At 31.6% G+C, this 27,139-nt stretch overlaps 1 pseudogene; it reads right to left on the minus strand.

Moving 5' to 3' along the window:
* Window positions 1–1,146: 1,146 nt before the first annotated feature.
* The window catches only part of LOC149542636 (protein FLX-like 2), a 31,809-nt pseudogene continuing 5,816 nt past the window's right edge, over window positions 1,147–27,139 (minus strand).

Raw genomic sequence — 27,139 nt, forward strand, 5'->3', positions numbered from 1 at the left:
GAGTAACTGCCCATATATCAATTTGCCTCATATCTCATAACATGACCTCACATTCACATCTAACTTCGCAAATGAATTTCTTTACTTATATCAATCATATTAATAAATCCTTCCTTAGTCAGCTCACATATCATCCTTAGAGCCAGCTCATCAAGAATTAATAATCAAAATAATTCTTTAATTAGTATAACTCAATTTTCTGACTTGCTCTACTTTGTATAGTGAAGTATCTGTATTGGTATTTCTTCAATAACTTGAACTTGGTTGACTGTATGAACATGCACACTAGTACACATCATCAAGGTGATGTCATGCATCTTTAATCAACTACACAAGAGAATATTCTTAACATATATTCCACTATCAATAGATCTCATTGTGTTGCTATAACATTGTCGAATATTTATAAACTTTTCCATCACAAACAATCCTAGCTATACTATAAAACATATGTTTCCATAAATGACAACCACATATCTCATCTTATTTGACTAATTGGTCATATTGCCAACATTACCTAAAGAGGAAAACTTTCATATTTAAAAGAATTTATCTAGATATAAAGCTAGAAGTCCATGAGAATTTTAGAAGTTAACCAATTATGATTTTATTATAATTGTAGGAGGATAAGACTAGAATTTGCATTGACTAAGGTGCAATGATGTAGTTGATAGTACTATATTTGTGTCATGTTTGTAAGTGTTATCAATAAGAAAATGTCAAAGCTAGTTATCAGTAACAGAGTAATTGTATAATTTTTGAGATGAGCAGTGACCTTCCATAATTTCTAAACCAAGAAAAATATGAATGTAGACCACATTAATTTATAATAATAGCATAATTCATGATGATTTTCTAATATATAGGCCCACAAGCTTTGAATTCTTGAAACACATTTGAATAAAAAAACTTAAAATACATGAAAATAATTAAAATATTTTAATGTACTTTACTACACCTTTGAACCACATCCATAAGTTATATCATATCTCCCTACCCAAAGTAGGCCTAGGGCCATAGGAAGCACCACTTCAAGTTGATGCACCAACCATCTGAATCAAACAAAATTTACAAGCATGAACATGAAAGAATAAATATATAAAATAAAAAAATTAACATAAACATTTAAATTATAAAAATGAAAACCTAAGGAATTCCAAATCCATCCCCATACATGCTAGACCCACGAGATTCATAAGAATCAAGATCCTTAAAACTAGTATCATAATCTGCAACTGAACACGATATACAAATTAATCACAAATTTAGTTAGCATGATAGAATATCAATTAGTGAATTAATTTGAATGATTTCCTATAGATATATGAAGTCTAAATTTCTTCTTCATTTATTAGATACAATTTCAATGTATAAATTTACATGCTAAAAATATTACCACTCCTTCTCTTGTTAGCACTAACCATCTCAACATGTAATCTCTCCACTTCTCTTGCCATAGATATAAAATTATTTTTCGTTGAGTCTATCTATTGTACCTGCTCGATATTCATTAACTTTTCATAACCATATGTATTCCTCTATTATAGACACACATAAACAATGTTACAATTTTGATTATTTAGTGCAAGAAAAAAACTCACTTTAAGGAATTCATAATAAAAATAATCCATTTTATAATGCAACATTATAAGTATGATATTAAATACCTTTCATATTGAAACTCTTGCCTTAAAATTTCCAACTAAGCATGCATACAAGGGATCTATTGTACTTCTTTATGGTATATTTGTAACTCTAGGGTAAGTTTTTAAATTGATCCATTAAATCTTGTATCATTTTTATCAAGAATTTTGCAATAGGATCTTGTTGCAAATAAAACTTAATGGATTTCATAGATTGAAGGTTAGCTTCTATCTTTTAAATTTTTTCCATCAAACTTCTCTTTGTCATTTTGAGAACGTCCTATGTGGGCATGTATTCTCAAAACTCTTGTTGTGAAATAGAAAGATCTCATATTAGAGCTACATGAGTTGTAGCTAACCACTAATTTTATATTGCAAGCCTTTGCATCTCACTATGTTGAATTATAAGCCTCTACTCTAATAAATTAGGATGTAATGCATCTAAAGTATGAGGGCTAGGGGGTGCATTCCAGGACTAGGCCACCCCTAAAATATGTTGTATGGCCAAACTAGGTCATCCCAAAATTGGAGAAAAAATTACAAACTAGTAAAACCAAAAAAAGGAGAAAATACATTGCTTTAGCCAAATCAGATGAGGAAAGGACATAATCTAATGACAACAACCAATTAAAAGTGGTAAGTCATTGTACTTCTTCTAATTTGGAAAACTTGTGTGAGAATATAAAAAATAATGCTGACTTATTTGGATTCACACATGTTGAGTTTTATAAACTTGGAAAGAATGAGATGAACCAAGTGGAAGAGTCAATATATGCCATGATGGAAACATTCAAGAAGGCTCTAAATGACCTTGTGAACTCTATACCCAAGTTTCTATATGATAGATTTGAACAGTAGTTTAGTCTCAATACATAAAGACAAATTAGAGAGACTACACTAGAAAGTGTGATGCTAGAATTGGATAAGGCCACAATGTTAAAAGCCATTAAGAAGTATAGACGGAGATTTTCTCCTAAATATGGGGCATTTAGTATTTTGTGAAATGAACTTGAGTATGTTGTTTATAAGTCCACTCAGATATGGAAAGTAATATATGAACTAACAACACCTAAGGAAATTGAGTAGACACCTATTGAGGTAGGTGAAGAAATAGGTGAGAAAAAAGTAACTTAGGTTACTAATGTTGACACTAAAAAAGATGCACATGTGGAAGGCACTAAAAATAATATAGATACACAGGCAACAACTAAAGTTGAGCAACAAATAGAATAGAGTATAATTGATATATAGATGTTGAGTGTCACTCCACAACATGTGATAGATGTATACATAGATAGAATAAAGATCAAGGATGTTTAGATGATACTATAGCTCAGGACATTAATACCTTGATAGAGGAGGACATGAAAAAGATCTTGCTAGACACCACCACTAAGGCACAACTATATAGTCATCCTATATTGGTAAGAGTATATGAAAATGAGAAGCTAGAAAAGACATCTACAAAGTAGGAAACATTAGACATATTTAAGATGCCTTAATTTACTATGGTACAACCTACAATTCCCATTGTAGTGTACCAAAAGAAAGAGACAACAATGGATAATATGAGAATGATGGTGAAAAATGTGTTATTATAGGAAGTTGCTACATAAGATAAAGATGAGAAACCAATTCAAATAGGTTAGGAAGATACTTATATACCTATAGCACAAGATCAAGGTGTAATTGAGAGTGATAAGAAAGTAAAGGATAAGATAGGAGAGTTATTATTGACTACCAAGCTTGAGGAGTAATTAGAAATATAAGCATTGGTTACTTTTCTTGAAACTACTACTCCTCCAAGTCAAGCTCTTCATAGGCTGAGTATAGAAGGTACACCACTGTGGTCATCAAGTCCTATTCCTAGCACATCCAAGGTAGATGATGTTACATCATTTGGTGAGGTAAACTTGGATACGGTGATTGTGTTGCCAAATTTTGATCTTGCAATAATCACTATTAAACTGGTGACCATACTTCAAGATGCTCTTGCAAGGAAAAAGAATGAAGAACTACTCAGAAGGGAGAAAAGGTAGAACCAAGCATTGAAAGATCTATCAAGGACACTTTTCTTGATGCATTTAGCTTACCTACACTTGAAGAAGACAAGCCTATCATGGAGAATTTGTAAAATGTAGTGGAGAAGATAAATGATATAGACCTAGATTCAAATGTTAAACTACTTGAATGGTTTGAGAGGAAATTTCAAGGCAAAGTCAATGGAAAGATATCAAGTGCCTTTATACTTAGTCAAGTTGAATTAGAAAACAAGACTAATGGTGTAAAGAAAGTATTAGAGAATATTTTCTCTTTTTACACCAAGTTATGTGATATAACTTTATTCACCCAAGAAGTGTAGTGCCATATTGAAAATTTGGAGAGAGATATGAAGATAATAGGTGCTACTCTACCCAATTCTCCAACTCAAAGTCAAAAGAACTTTAGGAATTTGATGAACTCTCAAGGTCAGTTGGCAGCCCTACATACACAAGGTGAAAAATTTTGGGCTACACTGATCAGTATCCAATCCATGTTGACTCCACACATGGAGATACTACACAAAGAACTAGCCTTTGCAGAAACAATGATGAAGAAAGATCACCATCTTTTTGCACATGAAGATTTAGTTTACCTTGTTTCTAAGTTATCTATCTAAATCAAATCATTTGAAGTAGCATGTGATAAATACTTGAGGTCCATAAAAATTTCTTAGGCAAAGACACTATATGTGTATAGCCCTTTGGCATAAGTGTCAAAAAGGGGGAGAAATAAGTAAGGGGAAGACATAAGTTTTGGGAAGAAATAATATAAAAAAGAAAAAGAAGGCTTCAAATACACAAAAAGAGTACAACACAACTCAACATATGCATATTTACTTAGCAAGAGTATTGGTTTAGATTCAGAATAGCATAATCAACTCAAGGGAAGCTATAAGATTTTGAGGTATACAAAAATTTTGGAATTTTGGAATTTTGAACATATTCCAAATAGAGATAGTGAGTATCTAAGTTATGCTCATAAGTTAAGATCATTCATGCATAACAAAGTGTTTTTGCCACTCATGTCAAAGGTGGAGATTGTTGATCTCAGATCAGTTTTGACATATGAGTGTCTATACACTTAAGTAATTTATGAGTTATAACTTAGTTCATACTAAACAAGTAATGGATGTCGAGCACAACATGTTAGATAGTACATGTTGATTGAGTTACTCAGTAAGTTTCAAGTAAATAGTTAGTGTTGATCACTCAAGTGTCAAGTAGTCAGTATGTGTCAAGTAATTTAGAAGCCAAGTGACAACATTAAAGTTTTTGTTGATGCCAAGCATCATGGACTTTAGGTGTTGAGTAAAATAGTTTTGACATAGTTGTTTTTAATGACACAAAATACTATGTAAGCCATTTTTGGAGCCAATTTAAGGATTTCTTTGCAAGCCTAGATGATAAGAATGAATCTTAATTGTGAATCCCCATGTAGTACATGCAACCAATCAATTAAAGGGATGATTTAATTGGCTAGATGGATAAATCATAATCATTGATTTATTCCTAAACCTAAGTCACTTAGGGCTTCTTAAGGAGGAAAAACCCTAAAACATGGTATGAGAAAAGAGAGAAGTTTTCATGTGCAAATAGAGCATTCATGGTGGCTAAAGAGTTGTAAATTGACATACATTGTAGAATTAGTTAGAGGAGAATAGAGGGAGTTAGAAGATAGAAGTGATACATATTATCAAAGAAGGGTAAAGGATACATGCAAAGAGGTGATTTGTTATCTAGTAGTAGAGTTCTAAATACAAGATCATTATTGAGAGATTCTAATAGGTGAATTAATTAAATCTCTTAATAGAGTAGTCTTAATAGGCTATTGTAAATCCTTTAATAGGGTGCTTACTTCATTTTAAGTTGAAGTCCTTTAATTAGGAACACTTTTAATAGGGTTTTGAAATCCTTTAACATGGTAAGATCTAATAATCTTGTAAGCCTTTAATAGGGAAAACCTTTCATAGAGTAGATCATGTCTCATAAGAAAACATTATAACCTTCATTAGATACACTTTACAACTATAGTAGTGAATATTTTTGGTGTCATCCCCACCCTAGTTTTACCTTCTCATTAAAGGTTTTCTAGGTAATCATATCTTGTGTCATAGGTGTGAATATTTTTTTTCTTTCATGCTATGGATGTATATGCTTAATTTGGTATTTCATTTTGCATGCAAATTATGAGATGAATATGTGGTGAATGATTTATGGTTAAAGTTTTGAAGGATAGATTCACCCCTGCCCCCCCTCCTCCTTGAGTTTTCTTCCCATATTGTATTTCTAACAATTGGTATCAAAGCAGAGTTCTCTAGAAGGCAAAGATTTGCAACTTTGAGGAAAGATCTTGAAGATGGAAGTCTACAAGTTGGATAAGACTATAGAGAACCAAAATATTCAAATACATCTTGCCCTACATCAGTTGAATGAAGTAGGAGATGATTTGAACTGATCATTTAAGAGAAGGAAAGAGATAGCTATTGAAGAGAATGACACAATATTAACACTATTGTATTGTTTATAAAGGGAAACACAAGTGAATTTAATGCAGTAGTTGTAGATCTGATGGAAAAGAATGGAGCCTTAACTAAAGAGGTCAAAAATCTTAAAAAAGAATAAGAAGTCTAGTCAGTATTTCAATGTGAGCTAACTGAGAAGAAAAATAATTTTGAAGAGGCCAAAGTCATGATTGAATATGACAAAAGGATACTAACCAATAGACTAGAAGAGAAGACATTAGAGGTGAATATAATTGCTCACATGCAACTAGAAACATTGAATCAAATGATGATTTCCAATCATAAATTGAATGGTAAAGATATTGAAATCACAACATTGAAGTTATAGAATGAACAACTGAGAAATGATCTAAGAAGGGAAAAGGAGTTTGAAATTTTCAACAAACCAAGTGAAGCCATCAAGTATTTTGAGTAATTGATGAGATCTCCTATATCCAATGGTGAAACTATTGGATTGGGTTACACCAGTACTAAAGAGGGAGAATCATCCAAAAGTGGTGAACAAAGGAGAAACAATGGTAAAAAATCCAAATGTACTTTTCATAATTGTGGAAAACTAGGACATACTACTAATGTTTGCAAGAGCAAGAATGTAAAATAGAATCCTAAGTAGAAGTTCATGGGTCACTACCACAAGTGCAACAAGAAAGGAAAACAAGCACATGAATTTATAACCAAGACCATAAGCACACAAATATTTGAAGGATGTTTCTATAACTGTGAAAAGTATGGACATAAAGCATATGAGTGCTGATTCAAATCCAAGTAGTCATCAAATAAGCAAACAAAGGTAAAGCACAATGGAAACTCTTATATTTGGGATTAGAATACTAGGTATAGTTGTCACTATTTTCAAGAATATGGGCATGTTCCTAAGAACTACATAAGAACACATTTTAGAAGTGATTACAATATATGGTTAAGTCAGACTACTTGTTTTAGTTATTTAAAGATTGGTCACATGAGCAAACATTGTCCAAAAAAGTCAAAGCCACCAAGTAGTGAGCTCAAAAAAAACAAAGTAAAGGCACATGTTGAAGAATTCAAAGTGTAGATGAAAAAAACATGGAAGAGGAAGGAAGATTCTAGTACATCAATCTCAGAAGGGATCACTTGACCCAATGGGTCAAGTGATCACACCATCCCTAATTGAGAAATCAAGAGATCTGTGTGTGACTGATATTTAAATGATAAACCATACATCAATTCCAAGGATTTAGTTCTGAAAAGAGTATATGTGCATGAAGAAAGATACAAAGTGTTGTTTAGAACTTGGAAAAAATATTTGATTTTTCTTAGTTTTCATGTTTTTGTCGAGCATGAAAAGTTTCACTTAAGATGCCAAGTGAAATCTAGTTGATGTTAAGCTATCAAAGGTGATAGTATTGGCCGAGTTTATAGTGGTTGCCAAGCATGAAGGAAATTAAATGGAATTCAAGTGAGTTGGGATTACTATTGAGGTCGAGCTTACAACTTTGTAAGCACTGAGCATTAAATGCAAATTTTTAAGGGCTATATGGTCAATATTTTGTTCATTTGACATCATTTAAATTTGGAGAGAGCACAAAGAACTTAAGGAAAATTCAAGAGATTTCTCCAAATGTTTGAAAACTAGATTCAACCACTGTTCAACACTATTTGGTAGATTTGTGAAGGTATTTACCATATGTCAAGCTATGTTTTTTAAATTCTTGCAAACCCTAGGTAATCAATATGGCATCTAGTTCTTTTGCTACTAAGGTTAAAGAGGGAAAAGAAGGTTTAAATGTTCAATTAATCAATAATGAGATAAGACAACCAAACTTTAGAGAAATTCTTGACATTTCATTCAAGGAAGAACCATCTAGTGCACTATTGATGATACCACCACAACTTTTAATGATTCAAGATGTAAGATGTTGTTACACATGTAAGGTGGGTAGCATAGATGACATGGAGATCAAATACCTATATGGAAAACTATTTGAAAATAGAATATTAAAGGAGGAATATAAAATTGTAGAAAGAAAACGGTTAACTCGTGCCCTAGATTTCTCCAACATTTTCAAGACAAAGTGGATAAAAATTGTTCTTAGGAGGATTCATGACAACTTTGTGTGGTTAGAGGATGAACCTATCAATATTACCAAGAGGATTATGTAGAAGGTAATAGGGTATCCAACCCTAGATAGACCTAAGACCATAAGAAGAGATGCAAAAGAGGTTATTGAGAAAAACATAGGGGTGGTGTGGAATAAGAGAGAAATGACAATTTATACCATAACAAATCCCCTAATTGCTTTTGAATTAAGGATAATTGCACATAAACTCTTTTAATCCAACAAGTTGAACAATTTACCTTGTATTTTTCTTGATGTATGCTACAAGATAGTCAAGGAGGATCATTCTTATGACCTTGTTGAGTTATAGTTACAACAGTTATCTGAAAACTTGGGAGCCATAAGGAAAACCAAGAGTGCATAGTGCAAGTTTGGTTCAATACTTCTTTGTATATTTTTCTATGTGCATAACAAATTTCCTTCCTTTCATAAAGTTGCATGGAAGACAAATAGATCTATTATAGTTCAAATAGGTGAATACATTAAGCAACTTGGAGAAAACTTTAAGTCTATAATGACTAGCTACTTTGTGTATGCACCCTAAAATGGTCACCTAGACTATGGGCCCCCATTATTCAATTTATCAAATTTCCTGAATCAATGGTTTGTAATATTTTATTAAATCAATTTAAATCAATTTCCTTGATCAAATTTTATTTTTTATATATTTTTAAGGTTGATCATTTTATTCTAAGTCTTATTTAATTAAAAGAAAATCTCCTTTTTAATTAAATAAAATAAGTCCCCATTTAATTAAAAGAAAACCTCTCTTTTAATTAAATAATTCATCCACATTTAATTAAATTGAGAGAAAAACTCCTATTTTAATTTAATTAAATATTTTTTATTTAATTAAAAGAACTTTCTCCCTTTTAATTAAATAAAAATCCCACTTAAATATCTCTTGTTGATGAAAAAGGAAATAAAACAAATAAAAATTTAAATAAATATATTTTTATTTTCTAAGTAGGATTCCATTTAGTTTTCCTCTTCTTTTCTCCCACATGAAAAAGGAATTAAAACAAATAAAAAAATTAAATAAATCTTTTTGTTTTGTTTTCTCTACACTTAATGTGGGAGTTATCTTTTTCCTCTTTCCACTTTCCTCTCCAACAATCCTCTTTTCTCATTGGTGGAATTTTGTCTCACATGGATCAAACTCTATTATCCCATATTGGTTGTGAAAAGCCTCTCATCTTCATATCTTCTTTATAAGGGAGAGCCCTCTGCTCATTTTGGAGATCCATTATTATGTTGTTGTTGTGTTGTAGGTTTGGAGAGCAATTTTTGAAGAAGGAGTTTGAATACTAAAGCTCTTTGTGGAGAACTTCTATCCTCTTGTCTTATTATATCTTGCATGCATGACTTCCATCATGAGTTTTCATCCTTGCATTTGCATATTAACTTAGATCTATACTTTTTTTTGTATTGCATTGTTATTACATTTTCCTTCTAGCATTGTTTTGCATTGTTATCATTTAGATTAGTTTTCATCTCCATGTGCATGCATATTGGATCCTTGAATCTCTTGTTTCATGGTGTACTTGCATCTAGTTTGGTACCAACATTTCTTAGGGTTATCCTATCAACTAGTACTTTTTCTTTCATGTTGGTTACAAGTGCTATTATATGTTGCTCAACATTAAAATGAACTCAAATGGTATCAAAATTCTCAAAATGACTCTTGGTCTTCTTTCTTCTTCATCTTCTATGTCTTTCTAATCTCCCATTTCCATTCTTCCTCTTCTTCATGTCTTCTTGATTCTTTTCCTCCTATTATCATATAGTCTACCTTCTTCTATTCATCCTTTCTCTTCTTCCATGCTTGATTCTTCCTCTTCTAGAATCATGAATCTCGACTGTCTTGCTATGGACCCTCACTTGAGAGAAAATGATCTTGACCTTCTTTCTAAATTTGAAAATTTTTGTCACTCCAATAGATACATGGATGCTAACATTGCAACAAAAATGATAAAAAAAATGGATAAATCAAACACCTTTGCTAGGATCATACACAAGATCACCTTACGATATCCTTCTTCCAAGCATTCTTCATCTTTGAAGTCTTACTTTGATTCTTCTAGATTTCATTTGAATTCCTCATCTTCCAAGTCTTATCACAATTCTTCTAAATATTATTCATGTTCTTCATATTCCAAGTCTTACCATGATTCTTCTAAATATCATTCATGTAGGTCTTCACCTATCTCTTCTTCACAATATCATTCTTCTTCTACTTCTACCAAGAGTCTTATTCCCCTTATTGACACATACCATAATGAACAACATGAAAAGTCTTGTGATATGTCTATCTATAATGCCTATAGTGACAATGATTATTATGACAATGACTATTATATTCCTACACATCATAAAAGTCCTCCTAGTCCCATGCTTGTGCTTAAAGGGGATGAGTCACTAATAGATATTGATGGTAACCCATATGACTCGAATCTTGAAAACAACATTGATAAATTTTGTGAGCAATACCTAAATGATAAATCTACATTTTTTGAGGAAGAGAAAGTTATTTTTTTCCACTAAAATAAAACACCAATGCCATAAGAGTTTCTCTTCTCAAAACCCTCATGCTGAAAATAAAGATTACACTCTTGAGCAAGATCATGTTAATGTTAAACCTTCATCTTCTAATGCTCCCCTTCCATATTCTACTTCCTCCACTATCCATACATCCCCTAAAGAATCTAAGTCTCTCAAATCTTCTGCCAATCCTTCATCCAACAAAGATCCTAATGCTTTTCATGCGGTTCTCTATAGTTATCCTCAAAGGCTACCTCTTAAAGAAACTCAAGCTAACCTTCACTTGGCTGCAAATACTTTTAATAATACTAAACCTAAGGAGCCTAAGCCTTCATGTGCTATAATGCCTACTTCAATGAGTCCTGCATCATCTATTCCAAAGTCTTCCATATAATTCCAACATGCTTCCTTTTCCTTAGGAGTGGCTTCATGTCAAGACAAATCTAAAAATGATAAAGAAAAGAATATAAAGAAAGATCAAGATCAAGAACCCTCCATGTCATCCAATTATTTTCACAATGTCTCTAATCCATTTCATGGTCCTTTTGATCTTTTGTGCCCTTTCTCATTCATTCCACCATGTCTTAAGTCTTCTCCTAAGCAAGATCAAGATACTACTTGCACTGCTGAGCTTATTGACAATAAAAAAGACCTTAGTACACTTTCTCCTTCCAAAGATGATACTTCCATCAAGGTTATTAAAAATGATGTTTTTACTTCCTATGTTGAGCCTATTGAAAATCAAGAGAACAATTCTATGCTTATGTTATCCAAAGATCCTTGTTAAGATCAAAGTCTTCCATATTCTTATTATACCACTTCATATTCCCTTCCCCTTTCTACTCTTCCTAAGTCTTCTCAAGCTTCAAGTACTCCTATCAAAGAAGTTTCCCCTATTAAAGATGTTCATGTTCCTATCAAAAATTCTAATGATCACTCTAAAGATGTTGATGTCCTTGATTGTCATATAGATGTTGATGAACTTATTGATTACCCTTTTTCATCTTCCACATCCATCCTTGGACCTTCCCCACCATTACTTAATGCTTCACATCTTCCTTCCATCTTGGGTCCTTATGTCCCTTCACTTTCCTCTCTCAACTCTCCTAATTCTCCATCCATCTTGGGTCCTTACATCCCTCCTTGTCCTATCTTTCCTCAAGATCAATGTAGATGCATATCCTTGAATCCTTTTCATCCACCCACTCACCTAAACCAGTCATATCATCCTTCTTCTTCCACAAGTCCCAAGTATTTTGGAAGTAACTTGAATGTTCAATACAAGAAAAAGAAGCAATTCAAGAATCCATATAAAAAAGAAAACCACCATGTCTCCTCTAATTGACATAGGGGCATAAAGTCAAAAGGGATATCTAAGAAAAAAATTATAAGACAAGTATGGGTTCCAAAATCCATCATTGAAGATATTATCTCTAAATCATCAAAAGGAAATGAAAAGAGGCCTACGAATATATGGATTTCAAAGCCTCTCTTGAGAGAGTCTAATGTTGAACAACAATTGAAGAACTGACATTCAAGCTTCCAAAGTGTGATGTCCCAACTCTAATATATAAATTAAATAATAAATAAGTATTATATATAAAGTGATATTAATACAAATATTAAAGTAATAATATTCTATATGTAATATTATATAATAATATCTTTGCATTATAACAACAATATGGAATTATGAAATTAATTAAATAATAATCTAATATAATTATAAATAAATAATTATATTATAATTAAAATATGATTTAGTATAGAAACACTATTAATATCAAATATTATAATATAATAATATAATTTATATAGTTGATATATTAATAAAATGATATATGTTACAATATAATAATTATTATTAATAATTATATTAATTACTAATATATTAATAATAATTAATGTTACAATATATTATTATTACTAATATAATATAATTAATATTATAAAAAGACGTGACTCTTAGAAATAAAAACTATTTATACATAGAGGAATATAATATGGAGGGACATATCATAAGTAAGGAAAACTATAAAGGGAAAAAGAGGAATGATCTGCAATCTAGAGAAAAAAGGAGAAAATATATTTACAGTAAGGATATAAACCCTAATGTCCAAAAAGGGGACATTACAAATGGTATCAGAGCATCGATCTTGCCATCCTGTAAATTTTGTGCAAAAAAAAATTTAAAAATTACAGAAGTTTTATCAGATCATTGAATAACTTATTTGTTAGACTCTAGGCAGAAATCAATTTGCAAAACTTGATATTCAGAACTTTTATTATTTGTTGGTTTGGATGAAATAAGTATTAATTTATGGTGTAGAATCATTGAACAAATAATTGGGTTGTTCTCATATATTCTGAAGTTAGTATTTTAATTGATGCCAAGTTTATTATATCTGGAAGTATTTGGTTTTTAAGAAATAGAAAGGGTAACATAAATGTTTTGGGCTATGAAATTTATTTTAACAATCAATTTGAAAGAGAAAACATGGTAGCAATGATATTCTAATAAGCCCCATTCAATAAATATGCTTAGAAAAAAAAATCAACCAAGTGATATAAGGATTGGGCATCAAATTTTTTTTCCTTCAGAATGAAGGTGCACCGAGTAAAAGTATCCCAAAGTACAGTGGACCTGTCTTCAATAGTGGCCAAAGTAATTCAATGAAAATTATATTATATCTATCCATAACACCTTGCTATTCTAAAATTTGCATAAATTTGTGACATAAAATTTTTGAAATTATTTATTACCAAAAACATCAGGACAAAGATTTACATCAAGAATTTGCAATGGTTTATAAATTATCAGGGGACTTCTCGTCATCTATTTAGAAGCAAAATTAAGTGGGAATCCAATTTTTATAATGTTTGATAAACATTAATGAAAGATAAAACTTTGGGTATCTGTATGTTGCCATGGTTATTGTCAAGCTCATTGAGGTTTTTTTTGGAAACAATTGCCCTATTAATACTTGAGCTTCTTCTAAGTTTGATGAAATAAATATTTTTGGCGAACATTGAAATATCAAACCTATGGGAGATTGAATAAATACCCTCATTACTGTGAAGTCCTCTACCATGAGAATATAGTTTGAGGCATTGATTTTTGGCAAGCATGGGAATATTGGTATTGATAGTGAATTGTTTGAGCAGAGACATGAATTGATTGCATTCAGAATATGATGTTGGGAGAACTCTCTTTTGTTAATCTAGAAGATATTTCCTTGGCATTGGGTGATAGATGGATGTTTCAAAGATATCTAGAGGTGCCATCTACTATACAACAATCTACGTGCTAGCCTTGAAGGAAGAACATTGCATCCATAGTGAATAGTATATATTACTGGCGTGAAATGACAACAGTTGCTATGTCAATGAGATTGTGTGCAACAGTGATAGGTTATGCTCAAATGACTCATATCTATAGTTCATTCTACCATATTTTTGCATATTTTATCTCATTATTTGAGGAAAAATGTTTTTAAAGAGAAAAAATATGCCAACTAGATTGACTGGGCATGATAGAAGTGGGACCCATACATAGTGTGTGTCGTACATCCATGATAGGTTTAGATAAAGCACCCAGGAACTTTGTTTCATAGTGTGGAGGCATATATGGTTCATTTAGACTATTTTGCATAGCACTTGATATAGAGGAATTAAATTATAGATGTCAACGAAAATAGATTCCAGGAACCAAATGAAGTTCAATGTAGGTGCCACAATTATTGAGTCTAATTACAATACCTAAAAGGAAAGTGCCTGCTTCATAAATATGAAAGCATTCAATATTTAGGAAACAAATCTATGATTAAAAGGGTGTGGTGAACATCCATTACAATAGATAGCAATTATGATGGTAAATTGAATGTGAAGCCAATTAACAATGTCTCGAATATTACCAACTTAGAAAGTAATGATTGGACATCAATATTAATAATATGGAGGAGCTGACAATGGTTTACAATGATGTCAACGCTTCAGAGACAACATATTAAATTTGGGAGAAGTATCATATTCAAAAAGATTGGAATTGATTAGACAATAATGTATTGAGCATCCCACCAAAATGAGTTAAATCCAATATTATAACATAGTCAACATCACTATCTAAATTAGAGATATCCAATACAATTCAAACTATGATTTGATGTAATGCATGATTCAGAGTCATCAAAGGTAGCCAACATCTAATATTTTCAGAGAAGAAAGATACCAATATTTTGATGTTAAATATGGTGAGACATCCAACACATTTCAAGCAATAAAATCCTCAAAAGAAATAAGGTATGGAACTTAGGTGATGATTATTACATGCTTTCAAAGTGCTATGCCATTTTAGAAAGATACAACGGTAATGGAGGGACAACATCGAAGAAGATGAGATATGATCAAGGGAACAGATGGAGCTTCGAGGAAGTTCAACCATAGTTAAAAATATGAAATTGTAAGTTTTCTCAATTAACGTAATCATAAAGGCATAAAATTGATTATTTAAGAATCATTTAGGGATTTCAAGTAGCTTTCCTATGGAGTCTACAATCAAGGAAGGTCTATAAGACGCCTTATTGTAGTACTAGTTAAGGGAAAGACTATATAGAAACCCTACTATATATAACTTTCCTATGGGGTCTGCAATTAAGGGAGGTCTATTAAGACACCTTATTGTAGTATCAGTTAAGGGAAAGGCCATATTTAACTTTCCTATGGGGTATGCAATTAAGGGAGGTCTGTTAAGACACCTTATTGTAGTATCAGTTAAGTGAAAGGCCATATTTAACTTTCCTATGGGGTCTACAATTAAGGAGGTCTGTTAAGACACCTTATTGTAGTATCAGTTAAGGGAAAGGCCATATTTGTGAGGCCTCGCCCTGACCCTTCATAGCATAGTTGTTACCTTATTATTTTGATACTTAGGACTCTATACGTCGAGACATTATCGAGTACTTGAACATATTATATTATTTCATGTTGTGTGATGTTTACTTTCAGATATTTGAGTTCATCATTAATGCTTTATAAATTTGTATGTTGATGAAATAAGTAAATTTAGGATTAACACTATGATTAAGAGATTTTAATGGTTAAGAATATGAGTAGGATGAGAGAAACCTTGATTGATTTATAGATGTATGTTTTAATTTATGTGATTCCCTAATACATATATACATATGTGCATGTGATTTTATGGGACTACTGATGTGTGCAATGAGTGTGCAGGATATTTTAGCCAAAAAACCCGACGGAGGAATAGAACTAATCCCTATGTGCTAATTGTGGAAACCTTATTGTTCGTAATTCAAGTATTTTATTGTGAGATGCATGAATGTGTCTTTCTATGATCAGTAAATGTTAATGTTCGTAACTATGTTAATTAGTGTCGCTTGACACTCATGAATTGGTTATGTTCTTCAGCATGCTAGTTAGGTTTAGTTGTGTAACCTTTGGACCTAAGTTAGATTAAGTTAGTGTCTATTTGCTAATTTGGTTCTTAATCGAGTTTAGTCACCCTCAATTTGGATTAGTGCTTAATCTATTTTTTTTAGAGTTGTTAGATGGTCCTAATTATTTCCTAGCTTTTGTTTGGTTCCAAACCTTTTCCTAAGGCTTTTAAACATGAAATATTTATACCCAAAGAGTATGGGTATGGGTTGGGGGCATTTTCCAACCCCTAAGCCCCTTTTATTGACTTTTGAGGTCACTTAAAAAGTCTATTTTTGCCTTTGTGCGAAAATTACAAGTGGTTACCATGAGTTGCATTACCTCAACTCCACTTAGTGGTTAACCTAAGTATGGGTTGAGTTAGAAACTTCTATATTTTTAGGTGGGTGTGTGAAGTAATTTCCTTTTTGGGTGGTTGAGTTTGAATCTTATTTAGAGGTCCTTCTTGGAGAAGTTTTGGTTGTTACCCAATCTGTACTTTTAGAGATGAGTCTTGGAAGATTGAAGGCAAGGAAGGGAAAAGCTCTACTCAAATTGTTCATTTACCATTACCTCTTTGTGAAGGTAGGAGTTATTCATCTCTCTTGTTCAGATTTTCATGCTTATTTCATGCTTATGCTACTTGTTGTTGTTTGGATGCTTGTATGTATGTTGGGTATGTTGGGAAGGATTGCAACCATGTTTTTTGAATATTTTTTCATGTTTATGTTTGAATTTTGATTTTTTCTTGTATGGGTCTTTTGGTATTACTCACCCTTGGAGAGGGTAGAAGTGACCAATTTTGGGAAAGGTCCTTTTAATTGGACTCCAAAAGTGTAGAGTCTCTTCTCAGGATGAGAAAAGGGAGAGAGGGTAAGGTGTTATGGGCCCCTACCTGTCAACACAAGCCATATATGAGTTTTGGCATGTAAGAATGGAAGAACGAAAGTTCTTGATTTATAGCCCCAATTGGGCACCTGGTTTGGTGTTGTGTCTGACATCTCCTATTGGAAAAATCCACCTTTTTGTAGTTTTGATTCATTGTGAAACCTGTTGTGAAAACCTAGTATGAATATGCAAGTTTGATTTTGTCTCTTGGTTATGCTTGTTTGGCACCTGATCAGATTTTGTTCTCTCCACGATCTTAGCAATGTGTTGCAGAAAATGATATTGATCCCTTGATAAGGGACTTGAAGGAAATTTATTTGATTGTTGAAAATTGGGGATTGAAATCCTATTTAATTTGTATTTCAAACTTTGTTGTAATGGCAACAATGCCAGGTTTTCTTCCTGGTTCTTTCCCAGTTGAGCCTTTGAATCAGGTTTGCCAATAAAATGGTGATTGAGTATAATTGCTTATCATGTGATTTAATTGTAATTTTTAGTTAGATGGATGCACATAAAAAATAAGATGATATGACAATGGTTTAATTAAGCAAAATTTTCAAGTTTCCTTATATGTTAAAAATGAAAATTATGTTAAGGAAAAAAGAATGGATATGAGCAATATTTCAATTCAATTTGTTCTTATTAGGAGATCAAATAAATCTTGTATTATTGAGACACAAACTATTAAATCCATGTTTTAAATCCATTCAATAAAATACCCCTTTGTCAAAAAAATATATAGTGGCTTGAAAATGTATACTTAGAAAAATAAAGGCAAAAAAAAAAAAGTGTCTCAAGAGAGTAAAAACTCTCTAGTTTTTGTATGGGAACCAATTTATTCTTCCTTTGGAGACAGAGAATCTTTTAAGATTCTTATATATATATATATTGAATATCATAAGAGAATTAATACCATTCAAAAAATATATATAATATAATCATAATATAAAATACTTAAAATCTAATATCCTCAATATCCTATATCTACCTATATAACTTTATGTCTTTATTACTGCTCCCTTTTTCTTTCTGGGCGCAGTGCTTCATGGGCTTGAAAAAAAAAAATTTAAATAAAAAAAAAGTTAATGTAATGATGATGGGGTGACATCAGCTCATCCCCATCATCTCTATTGGCACGCTCATCTCATTTATTAAGGGAAGGCTTAAATCAAAGATGTTATATTTTTTAAAGTAAACCTTGCTTCTTCTCCTTGGGCGTCAACTTGGCCCTCAACCATGACAAGATAGGTAGAGGGGGGGGACAAGAATGATGTAGGGTCAGTTGGTGGGACAGCGAGTTGGACCTTGGGAAATGTATCCAAAGTAAGGTGTAAGGGGAGTTTAGGTAGGGGGTCGTGTTAGGTGTTAGTATGGGAGTTAGCGTAGGTTAGGTTAGTATAGTTAGTGTATCATTTAGTTATTTATTAATTATGTTGTTTAAATTGTTATTTGTTTTAAATGTTAATAAATATTTAGTAGTATTAGTTTATTAGCATGTTTTAGTTAGTTAGTTTTAATTTTAATTAAGTTTTAAAGTTATGTTAGTTTAGGATAAGATTAGTATGTATTAAAGTTAAGTTTTATTTAAAGTTTAGTCACTTATTTTGTATGTGGTTAGATCAAATTTAGATTTAGTTAGTTTAGTTTTAAATTAAATTAGTTAGTTGTTATTTAATTAAATTTATGACTAGTTTAAGATTCACATTAATAACATTTAATTTCAATATTGGTATTAGTGTTTTATTTTAATTATTATAATTGTTTTAGTTTGTCCTAAATTAGATAAAGTATGGAAATGTTAATTAAATTTTGTTATTAGTGCTTAGATTTTAAGATCAAGTTAGAGATTAGTTCTATTTTAGAAGAATCTTTTTATCAATTTATTTAGATAATGTTAGTTAGTTTTGTTTAGTTAAAATCGAAGTGCAGGTTGCATTGTTAGTCAATTAATCTCTATATATTGTGATAATCTTAATCTAATAACTATTGTCGATGTCAATTTAATAACGAGCATATTAATTTAACAAAAAGCTTTCCCCCTCAAGATATGTAACTTAAGATGAAATGTAGAGAACCTCTTCTTTAACTTTGGTCACAAACTTATCAACTTAGAGCATTCTAATTAATAATTTAAAAAAAAAAAATTGTGTGTTTTTGCCTCGTAGTTTAGGCATGACAATATTTAACTTTCATATGGGGTATGCAATTAAGGGAGGTCTATTAAGACACCTTATTGTAGTATCAGTTAAGGGAAAGGCCATATTTAACTTTCCTATGGGGTCTGTAATTAAGGGAGGTCTGTTAAGACACCTTATTGTAGTATCAGTTAAGCAAAAGGCCATATTTAACTTTCCTATGGAGTCAACAATTAAGGAAGGTTTGTTAAGACATCTTATTGTAGTACTAGTTAAGGGAAAGACTATAAGGGCATCTATCCTTCCTATGGAGTCTACCATCAGGGAAGAGCTGCTATGATACCCTATTGCAGTACTAGTTAAGGGGAAGATAGTAAGGGAATCCTACCACTTTCCTATGGAGTCTGCAATCAGGGGAGAACACCCTATTGTAGTACTAGTCAAGGGGAAGATAGTAAGGGCACCCTATCAACTTTTCTATGGAGTTTGCAATCAAGGGAGAGTGGTTAGGACACCCTATTGTAGTGCTAGTTAAGGGAAAGTTAGTAATGACTCCTTTTCACAAGAACCTCTCTAGCCAAACAAGCAATCCACTAAGTAGACCACTTCGTGCAGATGCCTAACACCTACCACTGAGGCCAAGGGGGCCAAAGTTCCACTCTTGGGCTTAGCATGGATTTGGCTTGGATTAACTTATTATCATTCAAATTTTTTTGAAGTTTATATATATGCATGTACTGATGCTTATTTTGTGGTTGCAAGGTTTATAAGCCTAACGAAGAAGTATAGTCATTGTGCATTATTAATTTTAGGATCTAATCAAGGTTATATATGATGTGTCTACATTGTGTCTACTTCATGTCTTCATGCATCAATGTGTATGCTTCATGTTTTCTTTGTGTCTTCATACATTCATATGTATACTTACATTCAAATGCATACTACATGTGTGGCTCTTTTATAGAATAGAATGAAGTAGTATTACAAGTAAAAATTTGAATGCGATCTAGTAGTCAACTTCATTATATAAGGTGAAACAAATATGAAAATGTTTATTGCTTGAGGACAAGAAAATTCAAGAGGGGAGGACTGTAATGTCCCCACTCTAATATATAAATTAAATAATAAATAAGTATTATATATAAAGTGATATTAATACAAATATTAAAGTAATAATATTTTATATGTAATATTATATAATAATATCTTTGCATTATAACAGCAATATGGAATTATGAAATTAATTAAATAATAATCTAATATAATTATAAATAAATAATTATATTATAATTAAAATATGATTTAATATAGAAACACTATTAATATCAAATATTATAATATAATAATATAATTTATATAGTTGATATATTAATAAAATGATATACATTACAATATAATTATTATTATTAATAATTATATTAATTACTAATATAATAATAATTAATGTTACAATATCTTATTATTACTAATATAATATAATTAATATTATAAAAAGACGTGACTCTTAGAAATAAAAACTATTTATACATAGAGGAATATAATATGGAGGGACATATCATAAGTAAGGAAAAATATAAAGGGAAAAAGAGGAATGATTTGCAATCTAGAGCACAAAGGAGAAAATATATTTACAGTAAGGATATAAACCCTAATGTCCCAAAAGGAGACATTACACAAAGAATTCCACTTCATCTTCTTCCAAAAGAATTTTTCCATTCAATGTGCCTAAACTGCAACTTCTTCTTTCTACTCATCATATTCCTTCATTCACATTTTCTTTATCATCTCACCATCGTTCAAGGTGTGTGTTGACATTGATCTTGCCTTTCACTCGCTTTGCATGAAGCCATATCCTCCATTTTTGTCTTTCATCTTCCTTTCCCTATCAACGTCTTTGAGCATATCATTTCAACTCCTTTGTATGTCATGGTTTAAAATTTCAAGGAGTATTATCTTAAAACCTTGACTTCTTCCAAAAGAATTATACAAAAAAAAAAAAAATTGAAAAAATTTCAAAAAACAAATGAAAAAAATAATTTTTTTGAAAATGTTCCTTGGTGAAAACTTAGTAATTAGGCACCTTGGTGGCAAAAGTAAAGAGAAATAAATTCATCCTATGGTGATAACCACTCCCTTGTGGCACCTTGGATAAGTACCATGATGAAAACCTGACAATTAGGCATCATGCGTAGTTCTTCTAAATCTCTCATTCATTTCGTCTTCTCTCTTTGATCTTGACAAAGTTGACCTATACACCAAAATTTGGATATCTTGTGAGATATCTTATGATGATTTTGTTTTCATTCCTTTACATGAAAATCTTTCCCTAGCTTGGGTACTCTTGAGGAGTCAATCCTTGAAGATCACTTTCACTTGCTTCATACACTCCTTGCTTATCCATCATATCCACTAGATTGTTACCCCATCATGTCCTCTACCTTGTTAGACATTGGGACTGCATGATGTGATCTTGTTTGAGAGTTTGGTCCTTGTTTCTATCTAGAGGCATCTTTGAACGTATTTATTGAACCTAAAAAATTTTTTAAAATGATATATTGTTAAAATTCTAAAAATTGAAAAATGTCCTGAAAAAAATGATCATCTTAGTGACAAGCTAGCAATAGGTGCTTTGATGTATCTCCAAAAAAATTGTATATTCCAAAAATACAAAAAAAAAGAAAAGTGCCTTGGTGAAAACCTGAAAACAAGCACCTTGGTAGCAAAAATACAGAAAAATTATAAAAGTCTTGAAAAAAAAAAAAAAAAACCAAGTGGTGAAAACTTGGAAACAGGTGCTACTAAAAGCCTTTTGCACCCCTATTTTTTAGTGCGTATCCTCAACACTTAGCCTTTCTCCATCATGACTTGTCTTTTTTGCCTTGGTTTGGAATTGGTCTTTGTCCAAGGGGCATAACTGTGTTTGCTTTGGTCTCTTGGCTATATTAGTCTTTAGGACACCTCACAAATAGTGTTTTTCAACACTACCCCAACTGTATTTTTTTTTCAATACAACCATTGACATCAAGTGCTTTTCAACACTTATTGGTTTGGTATTACCTAGTTTTGTCATGTGATCTTCCCTTCTTGTAAACATTTGATCCTTATCCTCAAAACTTAGTATAGTTAACACACTTAAATTTTAAATGCAACACTTAATGCTTGACTTATGTCATGCTCTTTTCTTTATGTGTTGACTATTATTGATTTTTGTTGAGTGTCCTTGTCTGATAAGTCTCTTCGGGGTGCATAGCTAGAGGACTTGGGGCATGGGGCATCTTTTTATTTATTTTCTACTTGTGGGTGTGGTCTTGAACTCTAGAGTGTCTCTTGTTGTCCCCTTGAAACACTTAGGAGATTTGAGGCATCATCCTTGACTATTTTTGTACAATCATTCTTATGGTCATCCTAGCATCTATGCCTTGATGTGAGTAGGGTTTTGCTACATTAAATTGGGTAAGCTAACATCAAAGTCATCTTGATCTTTATGTCTTTGATTCTTATATTAGAATATTTCCACATTCCAATCTAATATAAATCACATTCATATCTTGATTGTTGTACTTGTAACTAGTGATGATTGTGTGATTTTTTGGTGTTCGTTAATAATGGCCTAATGATAAAAATAAGTTCTTTTACATTCTCTAATGAATGATGAACAAAAAATCTTGTGTTACAGTTTCTCTTTTGCAAGTACATCTTTGCATTTTCATGTAGTTTGCATTATTAGACTTCATGTTAGTTTTCATTTTTAGGCTACATTATGAGTTTGAGAGGGTTTTCCCTTCATCTTTACTGTGGAATTTTAATCAAATGTGGTCATGCTTTTATCTTTATTTCCTTATCTTCTTTCATGATCTCAATCAAAATTTTAGTTGATTTACTTTGGGGCAATTTCTTTTCTTCTTTTTGTTTCTTTCCATATCTTCCAAATTTCTACCTTCCATTTTCTTTTTCCCCACTTCTTTCCTCTAATCACCTTTGGGGCATAATATTTCATGCTTGATGATCTACCTTGGTTATGTGATTCTAATATCTTTTATCTTACATCAAAAACTTTATCTTTTGTTCGATTTGATCAAATTTATCAATTTGTTGTTTCTCCTCTATTTCATTTCGATTTCGATCATGAGGGGGCAATACTTATCAACTTCAATCCTTGATTCAGTTTATCAATTTTATCCTTGACTTGTTTAAGTTAAAATTTATTTGTATTCTTTGTCATAATGTGTTCCCAAATCAATCACACCTCAGTCAAAGAGGGGAAATGTATGCACCCTAAAATGGTCACCTAGACTATGAGCCCCCATTATTCAATTTATCAAATTTCCTGAATCAATGATTTGTAATATTTTATTAAATCAATTTAAATCAATTTCCTTAATCAAATTTTTATTTTTTATTTATTTTTAAGGTTGATCATTTTATCCTTAGTCTTATTTAATTAAAATAAAATCTCCCTTTTAATTAATTAAAATAAGTCTCCATTTAGTTAAAAGAAAAACTCTCTTTTAATTAAATAATTCATCCACATTTAATTAAATTGAGAAAAAAACCCCTATTTTAATTTAATTAAATATTTTTTATTTAATTAAAAGAACTTTCTCCCTTTTAATTAAATAAAAATCCCACTTAAATATCTCTTTTTGATGAAAAAGGAAATAAAACAAATAAAAACTTAAGTATATATATTTTTATTTTCTAAGTGGGATTCCATTTAATTTTTCTCCTCTTTTCTCCCACATGAAAAAGGAAATAAAATAAATAAAAAAATTAAATGAATCTATTTTTTTGTTTTCTCTACACTTAATGTGGGAGTTATTTTTTTCCTCTTTCCACTTTCTTCTCCAACACTCCTCTTTTCTCATTGGTGGAATTTTGTCTCACATGGATCAAACTCTATTATCCCATATTGGTTGTGAGAAGCCTCTCACCTTCATATCTTCTTTATAAGGGAGAGCCCTCTGCTCATTTTGGAGATCCATTATTATGCTATTGTTGTGCTATAAGTTTGGAGAGTGATTTTTGAAGGAGTTTGAATACTAAAGCTTTTTGTGGAGAACTTCTATGTTCTTGTCTTATTCTCTCTTGCATGCATGGCTTCCATCATGAGTTTTCATCCTTGCATTTGCATATTAATTTAGATCTATATTTATTCTCTTATTGCATTGTTATTACATTTCCCTTCTTGCATTGTTTTGCATTGTTATCATTTAGATTAGTTTTCATCTCCATTTGCATGCATATTGGATCTTTGAGTCTCTTGTTTCATGGTGTACTTGCACGGGCATAAACTAGGTCAAACTGAAGACCTCCATTACAAATCCCTACACTCCATGAATAAAGAGCTATGAGTCACCATTCAAGACCTCATTTTTGAGAAATCTTGAATATAATGACTCATAGAAGTGTGGCCACATTTTAGGCATACAATTTGAAGATTTAAGAAGTTAATGAAACAAAGAATGAGGATTCCAGTGTCACTAGTTGAGAATCATTTCAATGATGTTTTCTTTCTAGTTGATATTAACTTCACATATGTTTAGGCTACAGTTCCAAGGGTGAGGTGGCTAAAGCCTCGAGGTTATGAGATAAATGTGGACTAGGCATCTACAGTAGTCACTATTTTTTTGGTAGAAGAAGTAGATAAGAAGGCTATAGCCTCTAGTAACTATGATGTAGCCAAGTCAAAGATAAGTATGGACTTGATGACAACCTCTGTAATAAGGAAGAAGAACAAAATTGTTATGAAGCTCCAAGAAAAAATTGGTAAAGGGACAAAAGAAGATGAAGAAGAAGATGACAATGAAGATGATGATGATGAAGAAGGTGAAAATGTACTAGCCCAAACACCACTCACCATTACTCAAGGTAAATGAGAAGATTAAGGTGGAGAAGAAGCATAAATTGAAGAAGGTGTCAAGGAAGAAGAATCCAATGAAGCACCCATAACCAAAGAAAAGAAGAAAAGAGAAGTTAAAGCTCCAATAGTTAACAAACCTAAGAAGGTTGTAAAAACTACACAATCTTATCATGTAGTTCTTTCTTCCAGGGCCAACACAAGAGCTACTACTAAAAAGGTTCAAGAAGTGAAAAAGCCAAAGTTTGATCTTGCAACAATCACTATTGAACTGATGGGCATACTTTAGGATGCTCTTGCAAGGAAAAAGCACCAAGAACTACTCAGAAGGGAGCATTTGTAGAACCAGGCATTACAAGATATCAAGGACATTTTTCTTGATGCATTCAACTTGCCTGCACTTGAAGAAGACAAGCCTATCATGGAGTAGTTGGTAAATAGAGTGGAGAAGATAAATGATATAGACCTAGATTCAAATGTTAAACTACTTGAATGGGAAGTTTCAAGGAAAAGTCAATGAAAAGACATCAAGTGTCATTGCATTTTTGTTGGGTTGAACTAGTAACCAAGATTGACAGTGTAAAGAAAGTGTTAGAGAATATTTTCTCTCTTTGCACCAAGTTGTGTGATACAACTCTATTCACAAAAGAAGTGCAGCACCATATTGAAAATTTGGAGGTAGATATGAAGATAACAAGTACTACTCTACCCAATTCTCCATCTTAGAGTCAAAATAACTTTAGGAATTTGATGAACTCCTAAGGTTGGTTGGTAGCCCTACATGCTCAAGATGCAAAAATTTTGGCTACACTGATCAATATCTAGTCCATGTTGACTCTACACATGGAGATACTATACAAAGGACTAGCCTTTATAAAAATAGTGATGAAGAATGATCCCCATCTTTCTACACATGAAGGTTTAGTTCACCTTGGTGTCAAGTTACCTATCCAAATAAAATCATTGGAAGTAGCATGTGATAAGTGGGATGCATCTTTGAAGATAATACTTGAGGTCTATACAAATTTCTTGGACAAATACACTATATGTGTATAGCCTTTTACATAAGTATCATAAAGGGGGAGACATAAATAAGGGAGAGACATAAGTTTTGGGGAGAAGTAATAAAAAGAAGGAAAAGGAGGAGTCAAAGACATAAATAGAGTACAAAATAGTTCAACATATGCATATTTACATAGCAGGAGTATTGGTTCATATTCATAATAGCACAATCAACTTAGGGGGAGTTATAAGATTTTGAGGTATGCAAAATTTTTGGAATTTTGGAATTTTGAACATATGCCAAATAGAGATAGCAAGTATTTGAGTTATGCTCATAAGTTAAGATCATTCACACATGACCAAGTATTTTTTCTACTCGTGAAAGGGGGGGATTGTTGATCTCAGATTGGTTTTGACATATGAATTTCTATACACTTAAGTAATTTCTAAGTTAGAACTTAGTTCATGTTGAACAAGTGCTGCATGTTGAGCATAACATGTCAAATAGTACATGTTGAGTTAGTTACTCAATAAGTGCCAAATAAATAGTTAGTGCTGAGTCACTCAAGTGTTGAGAAGTCAATATGTGTCAAGTGACAACATTGAAGTTGTAGTTGATGTCAAGAATTAGGGACTTAAAATGCTGAGTAAAAAGGTTTTGAAATCATTTTTTCTAATGGCCCAAACTACTATGTAAACCATTTTTGGAGCTGACATAAGGATTTTTTTGCTATCCTAGATTATAAGAATGAATCTTAATTGTGAATCCCTATGTAGTACATGTAGCCAATCAATTAAAGGGATGATTTGAGTAGCTAGATGGATAAATTATAATCATTGATTTATACCTAACCCTAAGTCACCTAGGTCTTCTTAAGGAGGAAAACCTTGAAACATGGTATGAGTGAAGAGAGAAATTTGCATGCACAAATAGAGCATTCATGGTGGTTGAGGAGTTGTGAATTGACATACATTAC

Source organism: Cupressus sempervirens, chromosome 8 (genome assembly GCF_028749045.1).
Source record: "Cupressus sempervirens isolate cs-2001-9-10 chromosome 8, ASM2874904v1, whole genome shotgun sequence".
Taxonomy (NCBI): domain Eukaryota; kingdom Viridiplantae; phylum Streptophyta; class Pinopsida; order Cupressales; family Cupressaceae; genus Cupressus; species Cupressus sempervirens.